This window comes from Canis lupus, chromosome 15, assembly GCF_011100685.1.
Source record: "Canis lupus familiaris isolate Mischka breed German Shepherd chromosome 15, alternate assembly UU_Cfam_GSD_1.0, whole genome shotgun sequence".
Taxonomy (NCBI): domain Eukaryota; kingdom Metazoa; phylum Chordata; class Mammalia; order Carnivora; family Canidae; genus Canis; species Canis lupus.
In genome coordinates this window covers 1,901,856-1,917,031 of record NC_049236.1, presented here as the reverse complement: position 1 = coordinate 1,917,031, position 15,176 = coordinate 1,901,856, and the positions used below count along the sequence as shown (strand labels likewise).

The 15,176-nt window shown below is 50.6% G+C and overlaps 2 long non-coding RNA genes across 3 annotated transcripts in view; one reads left to right on the top strand and one right to left on the bottom strand.

Moving 5' to 3' along the window:
- The first annotated feature begins 3,230 nt into the window (after window positions 1-3,230).
- Window positions 3,231-7,630, top strand: LOC111098939. Its single transcript, XR_005370085.1, has 3 exons — window positions 3,231-3,367; window positions 5,439-5,634; window positions 7,219-7,630. It is a non-coding gene; the product is annotated as an uncharacterized LOC111098939 (long non-coding RNA).
- Window positions 5,812-15,176, bottom strand: part of LOC111098938 — a 30,049-nt gene continuing 20,684 nt past the window's right edge. Inside the window, exons 3-5 of one of the 2 annotated variants that reach the window (XR_005370082.1) lie at window positions 8,075-8,332; window positions 6,904-7,084; window positions 5,812-5,862 (exon numbers count right to left, since the gene is read on the bottom strand). This is a non-coding gene — a long non-coding RNA (uncharacterized LOC111098938). Of the gene's footprint in view, window positions 5,863-6,903; window positions 7,085-8,074; window positions 8,333-10,502; window positions 11,131-15,176 lie in introns of those variants that run through there. The other variant, XR_005370083.1, reaches the window with a different exon arrangement.

The window sequence follows — 15,176 nt, the reverse complement described above, 5'->3', positions numbered from 1 at the left end:
TCCCTTCCTCCTTCCTACCAAGCTGCAGTGGGAGCCAACTGCCCCTAGGTGGCGCAGTTTTTCCAGGCTGAACCTAGCTGCTGTCTCCCAAGGGGGTGGGAAGATTTGGGGGACGGTGCAGGATACAGATAATACTGGAAACCAAGGAAGTGGGCATCTGAGGTCAAAATCTGCAGCCGATGATCCCTGCTGCTCCTCCACCGGGCGCCATGGGAGTTAGTGGAGCAGGGCACACGCATTGCCACTCTGGCCATCAGACTCTGAACCTTAGGGGCCGCAGTCCTTGGGGTCATGGGATGAGCGACCAAGATGTATGCAGGGCAGCATCCATTCTCTTCTGGATGAGGAAGCTGAAGACCGGAGAGGAGGAGGCTTGCCTCATCACCCTATGACTCAGGTGCCCAGCTGGTCCCTCTGCTGACTGAATACAGGACACCTGATGAAAGCATGAAGTGCCACCCCCTTGGGCGGCCATCCTGCCTCTTGAACTTCTTCCCGGGCTGGCCTTCCTTCCTTAGCCTCTGTGGATGTTCTCAGAAGAGGCTGGGAGAGCGGTCTTTTGCTCCTCATATAAAGAATGGGTCTCTGGGCAGTGGAAGAACACAGGCTGAGGGACAGGAGGCTTGGGGGTACCAGCCACCTTGTCACTACCTTGGGAGCATGTGCCTTTAGCACATGGCTCTTTTCTCCCTGCCTCCTGTGTCCTTATCTGTAAAGTGCAGTGGGAAAGAAAGAGAGGGTTGGGCTGGAGAGCCCCAAGGTCAGTTTCCGACTGGGACATTCTGGGTTGCTCTTGAAGCTCTGGGTTGCACTTGAAGCATTGCTTCTGTCCATCAGGGAACAGGTAGGGGAGGGAAGGGCTTTGGTTCTCTCATTTAAAAACAGGGGGAGTGGACTAGATGATGTGTCATTCTGGCTCTGACATCTGCTTGGCAAGGATGAGAGGCAGTCACAGAGCCAAAGAAACCCCTCTGGGCTGCCAACACATGACGACCGCTCTGGAAGGTGCAGACCTGCTTCCTACGAAGGCCTCCAGGAGAGGCCCTGCAAAGTGGAACTGCAGGCCCCAGCAAGACTGGCCTCCTTCCGGAGGCTCCCTCTGGAGGAGAAGCTCTTCCTCCCCCTTGTAGAGCTGAAACCCATTGGCACCTCCAAAGGGTGTTCCTTCCTGGGCTTGATTACTAACTGTCTGCCTCCCTGACCAGACGACCTTGGGATCTTTCCAAAATCAAATCTTCCTTCGGAGGAGGCAAGAGATTGGTCACCACTCACCACTGAAGAAATTCAGAGATTGACAGCTGGTGGAAGATCTGCGGGGGGGGGGGGGGGGGGGGGGGGGGAAGCAGCGCTCACTGTCAGCAGCCTGGTGCTAGGCTCCGCAGAGGCCCCTTCCTGTCTAGTAACTCGGTTAATCCCGTCACCCACAGATCAAGTATTTAAATGCCTTGTTTTCAGATGAAGGACCATTGCACAGCTAGTGAACTAAGGAGTTGGGCTTTGACCCAGGTCTCCGAATCCACAGCTCGCCCTTGTGCCACTTGAACATCCTACCGTGGGGGGAATAATAGAACATGGATCTGGAAGCCTGGCTCCTGGCTCCAGTCTGGGAGCCAAAGGGTCATGTGACGGCTAATGCTTGACAGCATTTTGTAGTTTCCAAGTGCCGAACTACTTAGTGTCTTGTTTGGTTCTCAGATCAGTCCATTGTACAGATGAGGAAACTGAGGCTCACTTGGGTCTACTGACTTGCCCATCTGTGCCCATGCAGTGGCTGGGCTGGCTTTAACCAGATCTTTTGACCCTAGAGCCTGTGCAGCTCACAAATAATTTTTTGACAAGTCAAGCCTTCTTGTCTCTTGGATTCATTTTCCCAGTCTGAAAAATAAGGGGTTGGATTAGATCAGTAGGCAATCGGTAGTTCCGGACCCCTTTATTTAAAAAAAAAATCGAGGAACTCATAGAATTTGGCAACATAAAATTGAGTAAGGATACTTAAAACAACATTTTACCTTCAAAAAGCTAGGAGGATATAATCACAGTGTAGCAGGGAGGAAAAAAAAAAACAACTGAGAACAGAATTCCTCTTAGGAATTAAGTAAGTTGTGTTTAGCATAACACCTTGATGAGCCATTGTATTCATACCTAATAGCTCCGTGGGTCTGGCTGGAGTAGGCCTGAGGGGAAATGGAACTTCTAGAAGAATTCTTTGCAAAAGGATGACTCTGCAGCTGAGGGCTTGGAAGGATGACCAAGTGAGTGACTTGAAGCGAAGAGGCTGAAAGGAGTCTAGACATAGAGCAGCGGTTAGACATGGGGCGTCTGGGTGGCTCAGCGGTTGAGTGTCTGCCTTCGGCTCACGGGATCCAGGATCGAGTCCTGCGGGCCTGCTTCTCCCTCTGTCTGTGTCTCTGCCTCTCTCTGTGTGTCTCTCATGCATAAATAAATAAAATCTTAAAAAAACAAAAAAGAGACCCAGAGACAACAACCCTGCAAGCTCTCAGTGGAAGGCAGAGAATGACCAGAGGACCCTTAGGAGAAGGGTGTCTGGTATGCAGTTCCAACTAGCAGGTGTCTGCTCTCCTGCACCAGTCACCCGGCTGATAGCCTCCCATCCGGTCCAGGGGCCCTTGCTCGGTACGTGCGGGGTGAGCAAGGAGGGTGGCCCCTCGGTGGGAATGCTTGGGGTCTGGCCGTCCCAGCTCCATCATTGGAAGTTACACAAGCTCTCTGAGCTTTAGCTTCCTTCTCTGTGAAATGGAAATAATATTCCCTGCCTGAGAGGCTGATCCGAGGAATAAGTGGGACCGTGAACTTAGCATAGTACTTGGTACTCAAGCCCTCAGTAGTAGCCACTTAGCTGCCTATTATTATTAACCACGGTTGTTTGGATATTTACAATTTAACTCACTGAGGTTGAGCTTGTGGGAGGCTTTTGTTTGTCATGTTTGGGGAAGGGGGTAACTTTTGCTGCTCTTAGATCCAGCCAGGATTCGGCAGGAGCCTCATCTGGAAGGAGAAGGAGGTGGGTGGGGTATTAAACTTGACACTGCACGCCTCCCCCCCACAACCCCCCCCACCCTCCTTGCTTTTTCAAGGCTGAGTGCTGTCTGTGTCTGAGAATCTGCTCCCTTGGAAATGACAGCATCTCCTTCCAGGGCTGAGCCCAGAGGGCAGGGCTCCTGCCAAGGACAAGGCTGAGGGTTGGGGGAGAGGGGGAGAGACAGAGCAAAGGGGGAGTGAGCAGGACAAGATGTGACGAAGAAGGGAAGGCGCTTCCAGGACTGACAAGCAGTCGCAGAGGCAGAGAGAGGATGCATGTTTGCACGCGTGCTGGAATATGTGACCACACGCGTGCATCAGGTAGCAGGTGCGTGTGGTGTGCGTGTGTGGGTGTGACTGTGTATGAATGAGCATGCACGAGAACCCATCAACCTATGAGCGTATCAGTGCCTGACTGCCGGTGAGTGGTGTGTGTGTGTGTGTGTGTGTGTGTGTGTACGGAGTTCATGTGCACATGTGCCTGGGGTCAGTGTGAGCTGGGCTAGTCAGTGGGGTCCACTCTCTGGGTGAGAGAGGAACCTCAGCTCTGTCCTGTTAGAGCACCTGGGCGGGGGCCCTCATATGTGGGGGGTCTAAAAGGAGGGACCATCTGTACCTTCCTTTGGGATCCCCTGACTCCCCGCCTCACCCCACCGCCACCAACTGACAGTCTCCCTTTGGGGGTCTAGGCCAGCCCCCCCATCGGCCCCCCTGCTGGCGGCTGGCCTCCACACTGGGTGGGGAGCGGGAAGGAAGGGAGGGAGGAGGGGAGGAGTGACCGGCCTCCTAGCCCCAACCCGCCTTGCTGCCAGGGAAACATCCTCCTCCCACCCCCCACCCCCAATCACCGTGATTCCTGCTGTGAGGGAGAGAGGAACCCTCCGTTTCCATGGCAACCTAGCAGCCCTGCTTCTCAGCCTGAGCCCAGGCTCCTCTGAGCCATGGAAGGAGTGGGAAGAAAGCCCCTCCTCGGGCTGTGGAGCCCCCACCCAGCGCCTCCCCTCTATCTCCAGACCCCCTTGCTCCTCTGGCGCCCACGGCCCCACTGGGACGGTGGTGTGCATGCCCCAGCAGCACCCCTGGGGCCTGGGGACCTGTCTGGTCTGCACAGGACCCGAGCTGAGCTGAGCGGGAGCTCTGCAGAGTGACAGGATGGGCTGAATTCCAGTCCTCGCCTGTGAAATGGTACTGATGTCACTACCTCGCAGGGCTCTTGTGAGGAGAAATAAAATAGTGCTTGTGGAAGTGCTTCGTGAAATCAGAGCGCAGGGTCAGGTGTGGGCCGCGCGGTGGGCAGGGCGGCTCAGGCCCTTTGGAGGGGGGCAGCCTCTCCCCTGCAACCCCACCCCGGCCTCCATTCCGGCCTCCCTGCCTCCCTCCCTCCTGCAGAAACGTGCACTCAGGGCAGCACCCACCCCACGGGGCTGCTGGGGCAGGGCGCCCTCCGCCCTCTGATAGTGCAAAACTGGAAACAACCCCGACGTCCATCAAGAGAGAAGTGGTTAAATAAATCATGGCCCAGCCACGGCCGTGCAGTCTTCAAAAGGGAGTCGGTGCTGACAGGGCACAATCACTGAGACATACTGCTAAGTCAAAAAATCAGGTTGAAGGAGAGGTACAGCATGATCCGGTCTACTGGGGTGTGGGCGAGGGTAGGTGTGCAAATGCCTGGAGGGGCGTGAGTGGTCAGGCCAGACTGCTGGCAGGGGTCACCCCACGGAGGAACGAGCCTGGACAAGGGCCAGCGAAGGGGAACTTCGACTTTTCCCTCTATAGCTCTCTGATCTGTTTGGCTTCGCAGCAAACGTAATTTAAAAATTAGGTGTCACTGTTGTTATGGTTGAAGAGGGAAAACACCCTAGAGACACTCCAAGGACGGCACAGGGGAGTGCAGAATTGCAGTAAGTGGGAAGCTTGGAGGAGAGAGGGAAAGTCAGGCCGGCTTCCAGGAGGAGGAGGAAGGCGGCTTCCAGGAGGAGGAGGAAGGCGTGGAGGAAGGCCAGCTGGTTCTCAGAGCAAGAGTAGGGCCTGGAATCAGAGCAGAGCTGAGGGCGATCCAGGCACAAGGGAGAGGTCGGAGGTGAGGGTGTGGTCAACACTGACCTCAGTTTGGGGCAAAATGTGAAGAATCAGATAGATGTGAGATTGTGGTTAGTTTCTTTGGGGGCCCAGGGAGAAGCAGGCTGGGTTGCACCTTGGCCGTGGCCAACCCTCCCCAGCCCGATCTGGTCAAGGCCCACACTCACTCGAGGTGGTAGGACATGCGGAGCCAGCAGGAATTCTTAAGCATGGGAAGGAAGGGAAGATTCCCAAGATGACAAAAATCTTCACTGAGGATCCACGTTAGGCCAATCATGAGCTACGCAGGTCATTTACCTATTTTTTTTCAATCTGCACAGGCACTTCTTGGGGCCAGGATGCCCATTTTTACAGGAGGGGAAACAGAAGTTCAGGGAAGTTCATTCATTCAGCAAACACTGATTGAGCGGCTCCCATCCGGGCACCGTTCTGGTTGCTGAGCAAATGGGAAGTCCCTGTCCTCATGGAGCATACAGCCTGGTAGGAGAGGAGGACATGAAAACAACGTGACATCAGGTGACAATGAGTGCTGTGCGGAAAACAAAGCTGAGTGAGCATGGGGTGGGAGGTGGGACAGGTTGCTTTGACTTTAAGAAGAGAACTGATGGGAATCCCTGGGTGGCTCAGCGGTTCAGCACCTACCTTCAGCCCAGGGTGTGATCCTGGAGTCCTGGGATCGAGTCCCGCATTGGGCTCCCTGCATGGAGCCTGCTCCTCCCTCTGCCTGTGTCTCTGCCTCTCTCTCTGTGTCTCTCATGAATAGATAAATAAAATCCAAAAAAAAAAAAAAAAAAAAGGAAAAGAACTGAATGAAGCAATTAGAAGAACACCCGAGCAGAGGGGATAGCTGGTGCAAAGGCCCTGAGGTGGGGGCATGCTCATGGCAATCTAGGTGGTTAAGAAGCAGGTGTGGTTGTGGTGTGGGGGAGCAGGTGTAGTGAGAGAGAGTGGATGAGGTTGGAGGGGACTGAGGGATGTAGGGGTACAGACTGTACAAGACTTTGGAGGTCAAGCAAGGACTACGGATTTAATCCTATACATGTTGAGAACTGGAGGGGTTTCGACCAGGAAGGTGACATATCTCAGCTTTATGTCTTAAAAAGATCACTCTGGCCACTGAGAGTAGATAAGACTGTAGGAGCCTGCGTGTGAGTTCAGGGGTCATTTGGGATGTGAACATATGTGTCCTGGTGAGAAGAGAAAGATGGTTTGGACCATAGCGGCAGATGCAGAGGTGGTAAATGGAGTCAGATTTGAAATATATTTTAAAAATAGAACCAACGGGTGTTCCTGTTGGCCTAGACGTGAGCCACGAGATAAGGAGGGGTGTAAAGGGTGACTCTAAGACTTAGGGCCTGAGCAACTCGGGTCAGCGTTGGTGCCACTTTCTGAGAAGGGAGAGATGGGGGAGGAGCAGGATTGGGGACAATCAGGATGCACTTTAATTTTGAGATCCTGGAGACGGCTACATGGGGATGTCAGGCAGGTAGCTGGATGTATGTGATAGGAGTTCACGGGGGATGTCAGGACTGAAGATATAAATTGGGAAGTTGTCAGCATATAAATGTTTAAAGCCAGGGGACGGGATGAGATCACCCGGAGAGACAGAGAGTGTAGACAGGGAGAAGGGTCCCTGGGTGCGTCAGCATTTGCAGGCCTGGAAGAGCGGGGCCTCAGAAGGTTCATTGCATCCCGGGAATCATTCGTGCCCGCCAGCACCCCCGGGGCCGCTCCCCCAGGTCCGAGGTGGGGCCCAGGGCTTGCCGGGTGAGGCGGACACTGTACCTGCTGCTGTGGAGACCGCCCCTTGGGGCCCACCGCTTGGTCGAGGGGCAGGAAGCGTTGCCGTGACAGCGTAGATTTTGAAGCCGTGCGGCACCGATTTCCAACCCTGGCTCTACCACGATCTTGCTCTGTGATCGTGGGCAGGACGCTGCCCGTCCCTGAGCCTTATTAGTGTCCTTCTCTGTAAAATGGGGACAAGAACAGCCGTTATTCGGGGTTATGGTGAGGGCCAAGCCCATGAGCTTGTTCTCAGCTTCGAGCTTGGGGCCTAGACAAGCGAGGGTTCAGGAAATGTTATCTCTCCCCCACACACAGGAAACACCGGGGATCTGTTCATCCACGAGGCTCCGGGAGGTCAGCTGGAACCCGAGGAGAGACAGCCTGGAGAGCCCGAGGTCGCCCAGGGCGCGCCTGATGCCTGGGCCCCCCGAAGATGTGCAGTGCACTGCAGGGTCACCCGGACCCGGACTCCGCTGTCCTCCAGGAAGGACCCTCTGCCGTCCAGTCTCTCTCTCCCCCGCCCAGGACCCTTCGTGCCCTGACCCTTGGAGGGCTTCGTGTCCTCTGGCCTCCAGTGGCCAGTGGCTGCTTCTCCTCACCCTCGGCCCCCACTGCCCCCGGACCTGGGCACTCAGCCTCCCCAGGGAGGGAGCGTGGCCCGGCCTGGAGTCAGGCTGAGGAGGCCGGAGACAGCAGCGAGGGACAAGGGACGGGGCCAGCTGGCTCTCCCAGGGCCGGGGAGGTGGGGGTGGGAGGTGGGGGTGGGTGGGTGGGAGGGGTGGGGGGCTAGGGCTACGTAGCCAGGGGCCGAGGGCCTGTGAAGGGTGCCAGCCTCACGGTAGTCAGCGTGGGGCCTGGGCTCCCCACCCCCCCACCTCCCCACCGCTCCCCACCACCCCCAGCAGACCAGGCCTTCCTCCCTGCTGTCTGCGGGGCAGCGGGCCTGGGTGTGCTGAGAGGAGCCTGCCTCCCCATCCCCCGTCGCTATTTAATGCCGTTAACAATGGATTCATTAACTGGGATTAATCTCATATACCAGCTCTCTATCCCCTTGGCTATTAATCACTCACTTCATTAACAGGACAGCATTAGCCAACCTGGGAGCGAGACATGGCGCCCATACCAAGTACCTGCGGCTGCACCTTCTCGCCTTCCCTCCTCCCTGGCTCACCTGCTTGGTACCTTTCTGCGTCTGGACCGGTTTCCGTCTCGGTCAAGCAGGGTGTATGCATCGCTCTCCCCACGCTTCCCGCAGTGGCCTTGTCTCTGCCCCCCTGATTCATCCAAAGAGGGTCCATTTCTCTCTTTTTCCTCCCAGTCCGAGGCCTCCCAGGTCGTCGTGGGGACTCACGGCAGGTTGGGCGAACGAAGCGTGGGGAGATACAAACAAGGGGGCGCCGGGAGGCTCATTTTTCTTAAACTGCCTTTGCTGTTTACAAAGATAATATATGCCCACTGTACAAAATCCAAACGACACAAGAAAGGGAGAAAGGAGAACATCAAGGTTCCCTGAAATTCCCACCATCTCGAGATAATAACCTTTAGCGCTCGGTGAGCATCCTCTTGGATCTTGAGTGATATATATATAATTTTACCTAAATGGGATCATACGATGCATGCTGTTTTGCAACCTGCTTTTCCACTCAACAATATGTTGTTGAGCTCTTTCCGTATCAGCGAATATAATATACTCATACTTTTTTAATGGTTGCGTAGCATTTCTGCTTCACGGACACAAGATAATTCAGTCAATGGATCTCCTACTGATGGATATTGATACCGTTCCCAGTTTTTCTCTGATACATTTGACATGGGGAGCCACATCCCTGTATATATATCTCTGTGCGCTTGCCTAATTAACTCCTTAAGATTGATTCCCAGGAGTGGAATTTCTAGGACAAAGGGTTTGCACGATTAACATTTTGGTATAATGTGGCATAGCAGAGCCAGATGCCGGTACCAGTTCTGTCGTCGTCTAGCAAAGGGATGGTGGGCAAATTACTTAACCTCTCTGGGCTTCGGTTTCCTCATCTGTAAAATGGGGATAATAATAGGATTTATCCTGTGGGATTACTGTTAGGATGATGAAGTGCTGGGCACTTAGAACGATGCCTGGTGCGCGGTAAGGGCTGTATCTGTTAGCAGCTGCTACGGGGACACGGGCCCACCGGCCTCTGGAGCCCCGGGACCCGGGCTCATGTCTCCCTGCATCAGTGTGGGAGGGACCCCCGTCTTTAAACCATTGCCACAGGTGGACACCCTGGTCGGGTTTGGTTTCTTTCTTTTTTAGCTTTTCTCCCTCAATTTTTTTTTTTAAAGATTTTATTTATCTATTTGAGAGAGAGCAAGAGAGCATGACAGAGTGAGGGGCAGAGGGAGAGGGAGAGAAGCAGACTCCCCACTGAGCAGGGAGCCTGATGTGGGGCTTGATCCCAGGACCCTGGGATCATGTCCCGAGCTGAACGCAGACACCTGACTGACTGAGCCACCCAGGCACCCCTCATTTTTTTTTTTATTGTGGTAAAATACATACAACACAAAATTTACCATATTAACCATTTTTAAGTGTATAGTTCTGTGGCGGTTAGTACGTTCTTGCACAACCACCCTCATCATTCAACCCCAGAATGCTTCTCATCCTATAAAACTCAAACTCTGTATCCATTAACCACTAGCTCCCATTCCCCACCCCACCCGCCAGGCCCTGCAACCACCATTCTAATTCCTGCCTCCGTGATTTTGATGACTCTCAAGGCCTCATCTCAGCCGAATCATATATTTGTCTTTTTCTCGCTGGCTCTTTGCACTCATCATAATGCCCTACAGGTTCATCCACGTTGTAGCCTGGGCCAGAATTTCTTTCCTTTTAAAAGCTGAATAATATCTCATCATATGTATATACCACATTTTGTTTATCTATTTATCCATCAGGGACACTTGTGTTGCTTTCACATTATTCACATTTGAATAATGCTACCATGAACATATTTTTTTGAGACCTTAGTTTCAACTCTTTTGGATATATACCCCAAAATGGAGTTGCTGCATCATATGATGATTCTATTTTTAACTTTCTGAGAAAACGATTCAGTGTTTTCTGCAGTGGCCGCGCCATTTTATGTTTCCTCAACAGTGCACCAGGGGTCCAATTTCTCCATATCCTTGCCAACACTTGTTGTTTTCTGTTTTGTTTTGTTTTGTTTTTAGAAGCCATTCTAAAGGGTGTGAAGTGGTATCTGATCGTGGTTTTGCATTTTCCTGATGACGAGTGATGAACATCTTTTCATGTGCTTATTGGCCATCTGTATATATTCTTTTTTTTTTAAGATTTTATTAATTTATTCATATGAGAGAGAGAGAGAGAGAGAGAGGCAGAGGGAGAAGCAGGCTCCTCGCAGGGAGCTGGATGCAGGACTTGATCCCGGGTCTCCAGGATCACACCCTGGGCTGGCGGCGCTAAACCGCTGGGCCACCGGGGCTGCCCCCATCTGTATATATTCTTTGAAGACTTGTCTTTTCAAGTCTTTTGCCCATTTTTAAATCTGGTTGTTTTATTGTTGTTAGTTTTGAGCTGTAGGAGTTCTTTATATATTCCAGACATTAACCCCTTATCAGATATAAAATTTGTAAATATTTGTCCTAGTCTGTAGATTGCTTTATTTTTTTTACTCTCTTTATAGTATCTTTTGATGCACAAAATGTCTAAATTTTCGTGAAGTCCAATTTCTCTTTTTTTCTTTTTCCACCTGTGCCTTTCGTGTCCTATACAAAAAAATCATTGCCAGATCCAATGTCATGAAGTTTTTGCCTTGTGTTTTCTTCTAAGAATTTTATAGTTTTAAGTCTTACATTGAGGTCCTTGATCCACTTTGAGGTAACTTTTGAGGACATAATGGTAAGTAAGGGCCCAACTTCATTCTTTTGCTTATAAATATCCAGTTTTCCCAGCACCTTTTATTGAAAAGACTGTCCTTTTCGCATTGAGTGGTCTTGACACTTCTGTTAAGAATCGTTGGACTGTCTATATCTGTGCTCTCTTCTATTCCATTGGTCTATATGTCTGTGTCTATGCCCCTACCACACTGTTTTGACTATTGTAGCTTTGAAATAAATTTTGAAATCAGGAGGTGCAAGTGAGTCCTCTAGCTTTGTTCTTTTTCATGATAGTTTTGGCTTTTCAGGGTCTCTTGAGATTCTAGATGCAGTTTAGGATGGCTTTTCCCTTTCCTGCAAAAAAAAAAAAAAAAAAAAAAAGTCATTGCAATTTTGGTGGGGATTGTACTGACTCTGTAGATTGCTTTGGGTAGAATTGACATTTTAACAAAAGTGAATCTTCCAGTCCATGAACACAGCGTGGGAGAGAGCTCCTTTCCTTACTCGGTTGCCAATGACAGACCCCCTTGTCAGATTTTTTTTTTAAGATTTTATTTATTTGAGAGAGAGAGAGTACAAGTGGGGGGAGCAGCAGAGGGAGAAGGAGAGGCAGATTCTCCGCTGAGCAGGGAGCCCAGGGCAGGGCTTAATCTCAGGACCCTGCGATTATGACCTGAGCCAAAGGCAGATGCTTAACAGACTGAACCACCCAGGTGTCTCTACCCTTGTCGGTTTTTTAAAAAACTTTTGCCCACCTGCTAGGTCACAGCTGATACCATTTTTAAATTTGCATTTCTTTGATCACTATTGAACTGGAACGTATACTCAGTTCTTAACGGCAATCACATTTCACTTCTGAATTGTCTGGATCATGTTCTTTGTCCATTTCTCTACTGGAATATTTATCCTTTTTTAAAAAAAAAAATTGTATTTGCAGGACCTCTTTTACGTATTAGAGAGAATGGTCCTAATGTTTTCTACTTTGTCCTGACTTTCAATCTTATTTATTTTTTGTCTTTCATAAATACTTGATTCTCTTGTGGTCTAGTCTGCCAAGCTTTTCCTTTAGAACTCTTGTATTTTGTGTCATGCTTAGAAAAGCCACCCTTCCTTTAAACAATACAAATATTCACACTTTGCTTTAGTACTTGTGTGGCTTCACTTTTTTACGCTTGATGTTTTCACCCTTTTGAAATTATTTTTTTGTGTAAAGACTCCAGCTGTATTGTTTTCCAAATGGTTGGTCAATTATCTCCACAACATTCGATTATTCGATCTTTCCCCCAGTGAGGACAGAGAGGGAAAAAGGGTAAATAAACAAGGTTCCAAGACAGAAAGGGATGCCAGTAGGTCAAAAGAGCAGTTCAGACAGGATTCCCCAGTCCACTAGCAGCCAATCCCTGTGGAATCTCTCTTCACTGTGGACTCGCTCACTCTTAATGGGCAGAGGCAGGATGTTACAGGGTTTGAGACAGACCGTCATTACTATCAGAGCCCTTTCCAGAAGGCTCTACGTGTGCAGCCTTATTCCCAGCTCTCAGCAATTAAGGAGAAAATCCGACCTTCTTGTTTTGGGCTTAACAGTAGATTGCCGTGTAAGGTTGGATCTCTGTTAGACTGTCACCTCCTCCATCACCTCCCACCTTCATCTGCTCCAGCCACCACCCAGATCCTCCACACCACCACATGAACATATAAGGAAGTTGTGCCATCTTACTCATCCACCCTGCCACTGCCCTCCCAGTGAGCATTAGGCCCAGGGATTGCTCAGGAGCTGCCCGTCCTCCGGCAGGCCACAGCCAGGGAATTCTGTGTGTGTGTTTGGAGGTGGGGAAAAGGGAAGGCAGAGTGATGGGAGCAGTGGCTTCCAGGTTGCTCATGCAGTAAGAAGTCTGGGTTCTCACAATTGGGGCTTACAGCCAGGTTCTGGCTGTCGGCATCCTCTTTGCCAATTTGTTGAAGGCAGCTTGGATGTCAACTGTGGTCTGGGTCTGGGCACAGAGAGGAATTTGTCCTGGAGTTCCTGAATAAGTAGGGGATTCTGGAAGATGTTGGGGTGATAGACACATCTTGTGGTCCTCTGTCCTGGGAAACAGAGCCTTATGTGACCTCTATCCCCTGCTCTCAGCCCTAGCTTTATTGACACAGTTTGGATCTGGGGCCAGGAGGACAGGCACAGCCAACCTGGAGCTTAAGGCAGGCGTATCGCCAGGCTGGACAGTCATCTTGTGGGCACTGAGGGTGAATTATGGCACCAGGGTCCACGGAGCAGGCACAAATCACGGCTGTCAGGAGCAGGGGAAAGGCGACGCCTGCCCTCCTCCCCCAGTAGGATTTATGGGTTCAGGGCCTGGGTCTGGGTTCAAGATGATTAGACTTTACCATGTTTCATTTCCCCAGAACATTCTTGGTGAAAGGCTTGTCGCCTAGGACCGTGTACGTGTGAGTATGTACGTGTATTTATCATTATGCATGACTTGCTGTGATGACGCAGGAGTGTGAGTTTCTTTTCTGCATAGCTCTCTGTGTGCTTCTGATTTTATTTTTGTGCGGCTGGACATGCATGAGTTTTGTAGGAGTGTGAGTTTTGTATTATGTGGCCAAATCAGCTGTTCACGGGGTGAAGATCTCATGGACCTGGGGCATCAGTGAATTCCATATGTGTGTCTATTGGGGAATGGGTTGGGGAGCTTGAGTTGGGGTGTCTAGGTAGCCGGTGTGGCTACAACCAAGAATAGGGAATTGAGGGGGGAAAGCAGGTTGGGAAGGACAGTTTGGGGTGTGATGAGTCTGAGGTCTTGGTAGAACATCAAAGGGACACATCTAGAAAAGCAGGGACTGGGGCTTAGGGGAGAGCGAAGGACAGGAGGGCCCTGGCTTGGGCTGCCTTCCAAATACGTTCAGATGACAATGCATGATGTGGCATTTGGCTAGAATGAGGCAAACACGGACACACACACACCCCTGAAGGCTGAAAGGATACGTGCTGTGTTCATCCTAGCTGGACAGCATTCAATAGGAAATTTCCAAGGGTGTTGGAATGGCATAAATTGTGCCCAATAGTGACAGTCAGGGAAAACTTCCTGGCAGAGGTGGATATTCAGTGGAATCAGAAGGAAAAGAGGATGCAGATGGAAGAGGAGTAGTGCTGTGGCATTAGGGCTGGGAGGATAGGGACAGGTTCTAGAACACGAGGGGTGGGGGTAGCCAACAATTCTGATGACAGTGAGCCCCTAGACCGAAGGGGCCATGGTGTCCTCATCACAGCATTTCCAGCACCTTGCCCAGGAGCAGGTGGTCTGTATATTGAGTTGACTTGAGTCAACATCTGAACCACTTTAACTCAAGAGAATCCAGGTAGTTTACTGAAGGGGAACTTTGAAATTGACACAAGATACTGGGTAGGGACTGATGGGGTGGGGCTGGGATGTTAGCTCCACACAGGGGCTATTCGGCCCTGCCCAACTCCTTCAACCTGGCCGAGCTGCCCCATCACGGACCAGTTTTTAATCCAGATAGGCCTCTATACACTCGCTTCCTCCCTGACTTGCCTCTAGAGCTCTTGGTCCTAAACCGCCATCTTGCATTCCCCTTCCTTGTTGCTTCTTGATCTTCCCAAGCTCTGACCTTTTTTTTTTTTTTTTTTATTTATGATAGTCACAGAGAGAGAGAGAGAGAGAGAGGCAGAGACACAGGCAGAGGGAGAAGCAGGCTCCATGCACCAGGAGCCCGATGTGGGATTCGATCCCGGGTCTCCAGGATTGCGCCCTGGGCCAAAGGCATGCGCCAAACCGCTGCGCCACCCAGGGATCCCTTTTGTTTTTATTTTTTTATTATTTTTTTTATTTTTTTTATTTTTTATTTTTTTTATTTTTTATTATTTTTATTTTTTTTTATTTTTTATTATTTTATTATTTTATTTTTTTTATTTTTTATTTTTTTTAATTTTTTAATTTTTTTTATTTATTTTATTTTTTTATCCAAGCTCTGACCTTGACTCAGTTTCCTGTTACAGCCTTAGCCAAGCTGTACATGTGTAGCAGCTTCTGTCTGAGCGCTTGCTGAATATGCCAGGGAACCAAAGAGCAGTTCAGCTAGAGAGCACCTGGAACTTGGGAAGGTTGTGTTTATTCTCAGTTATAAGGGCATAGATGCAAAAGGTACAAGTTATGTTTGAGGGATCCAAGGCCCAAGGTGTGGTAAGAGGTCTAAAACAGGCCTGCTGGGGGCTAGAGGGAAAGCGGCCTATGGTGCCAAAACTGGATCATCAACAAGGTGGGTGGTCCTGACAGGTAAAAGGGGAGCTGCCACAGGGACCCTGAAAGCCTGGGGTCGGCATAGGTATATATAAACAGAGGTGGGGGTGCACGTGGTGGGGGGTGGGGAGGTGCCTGAGACCA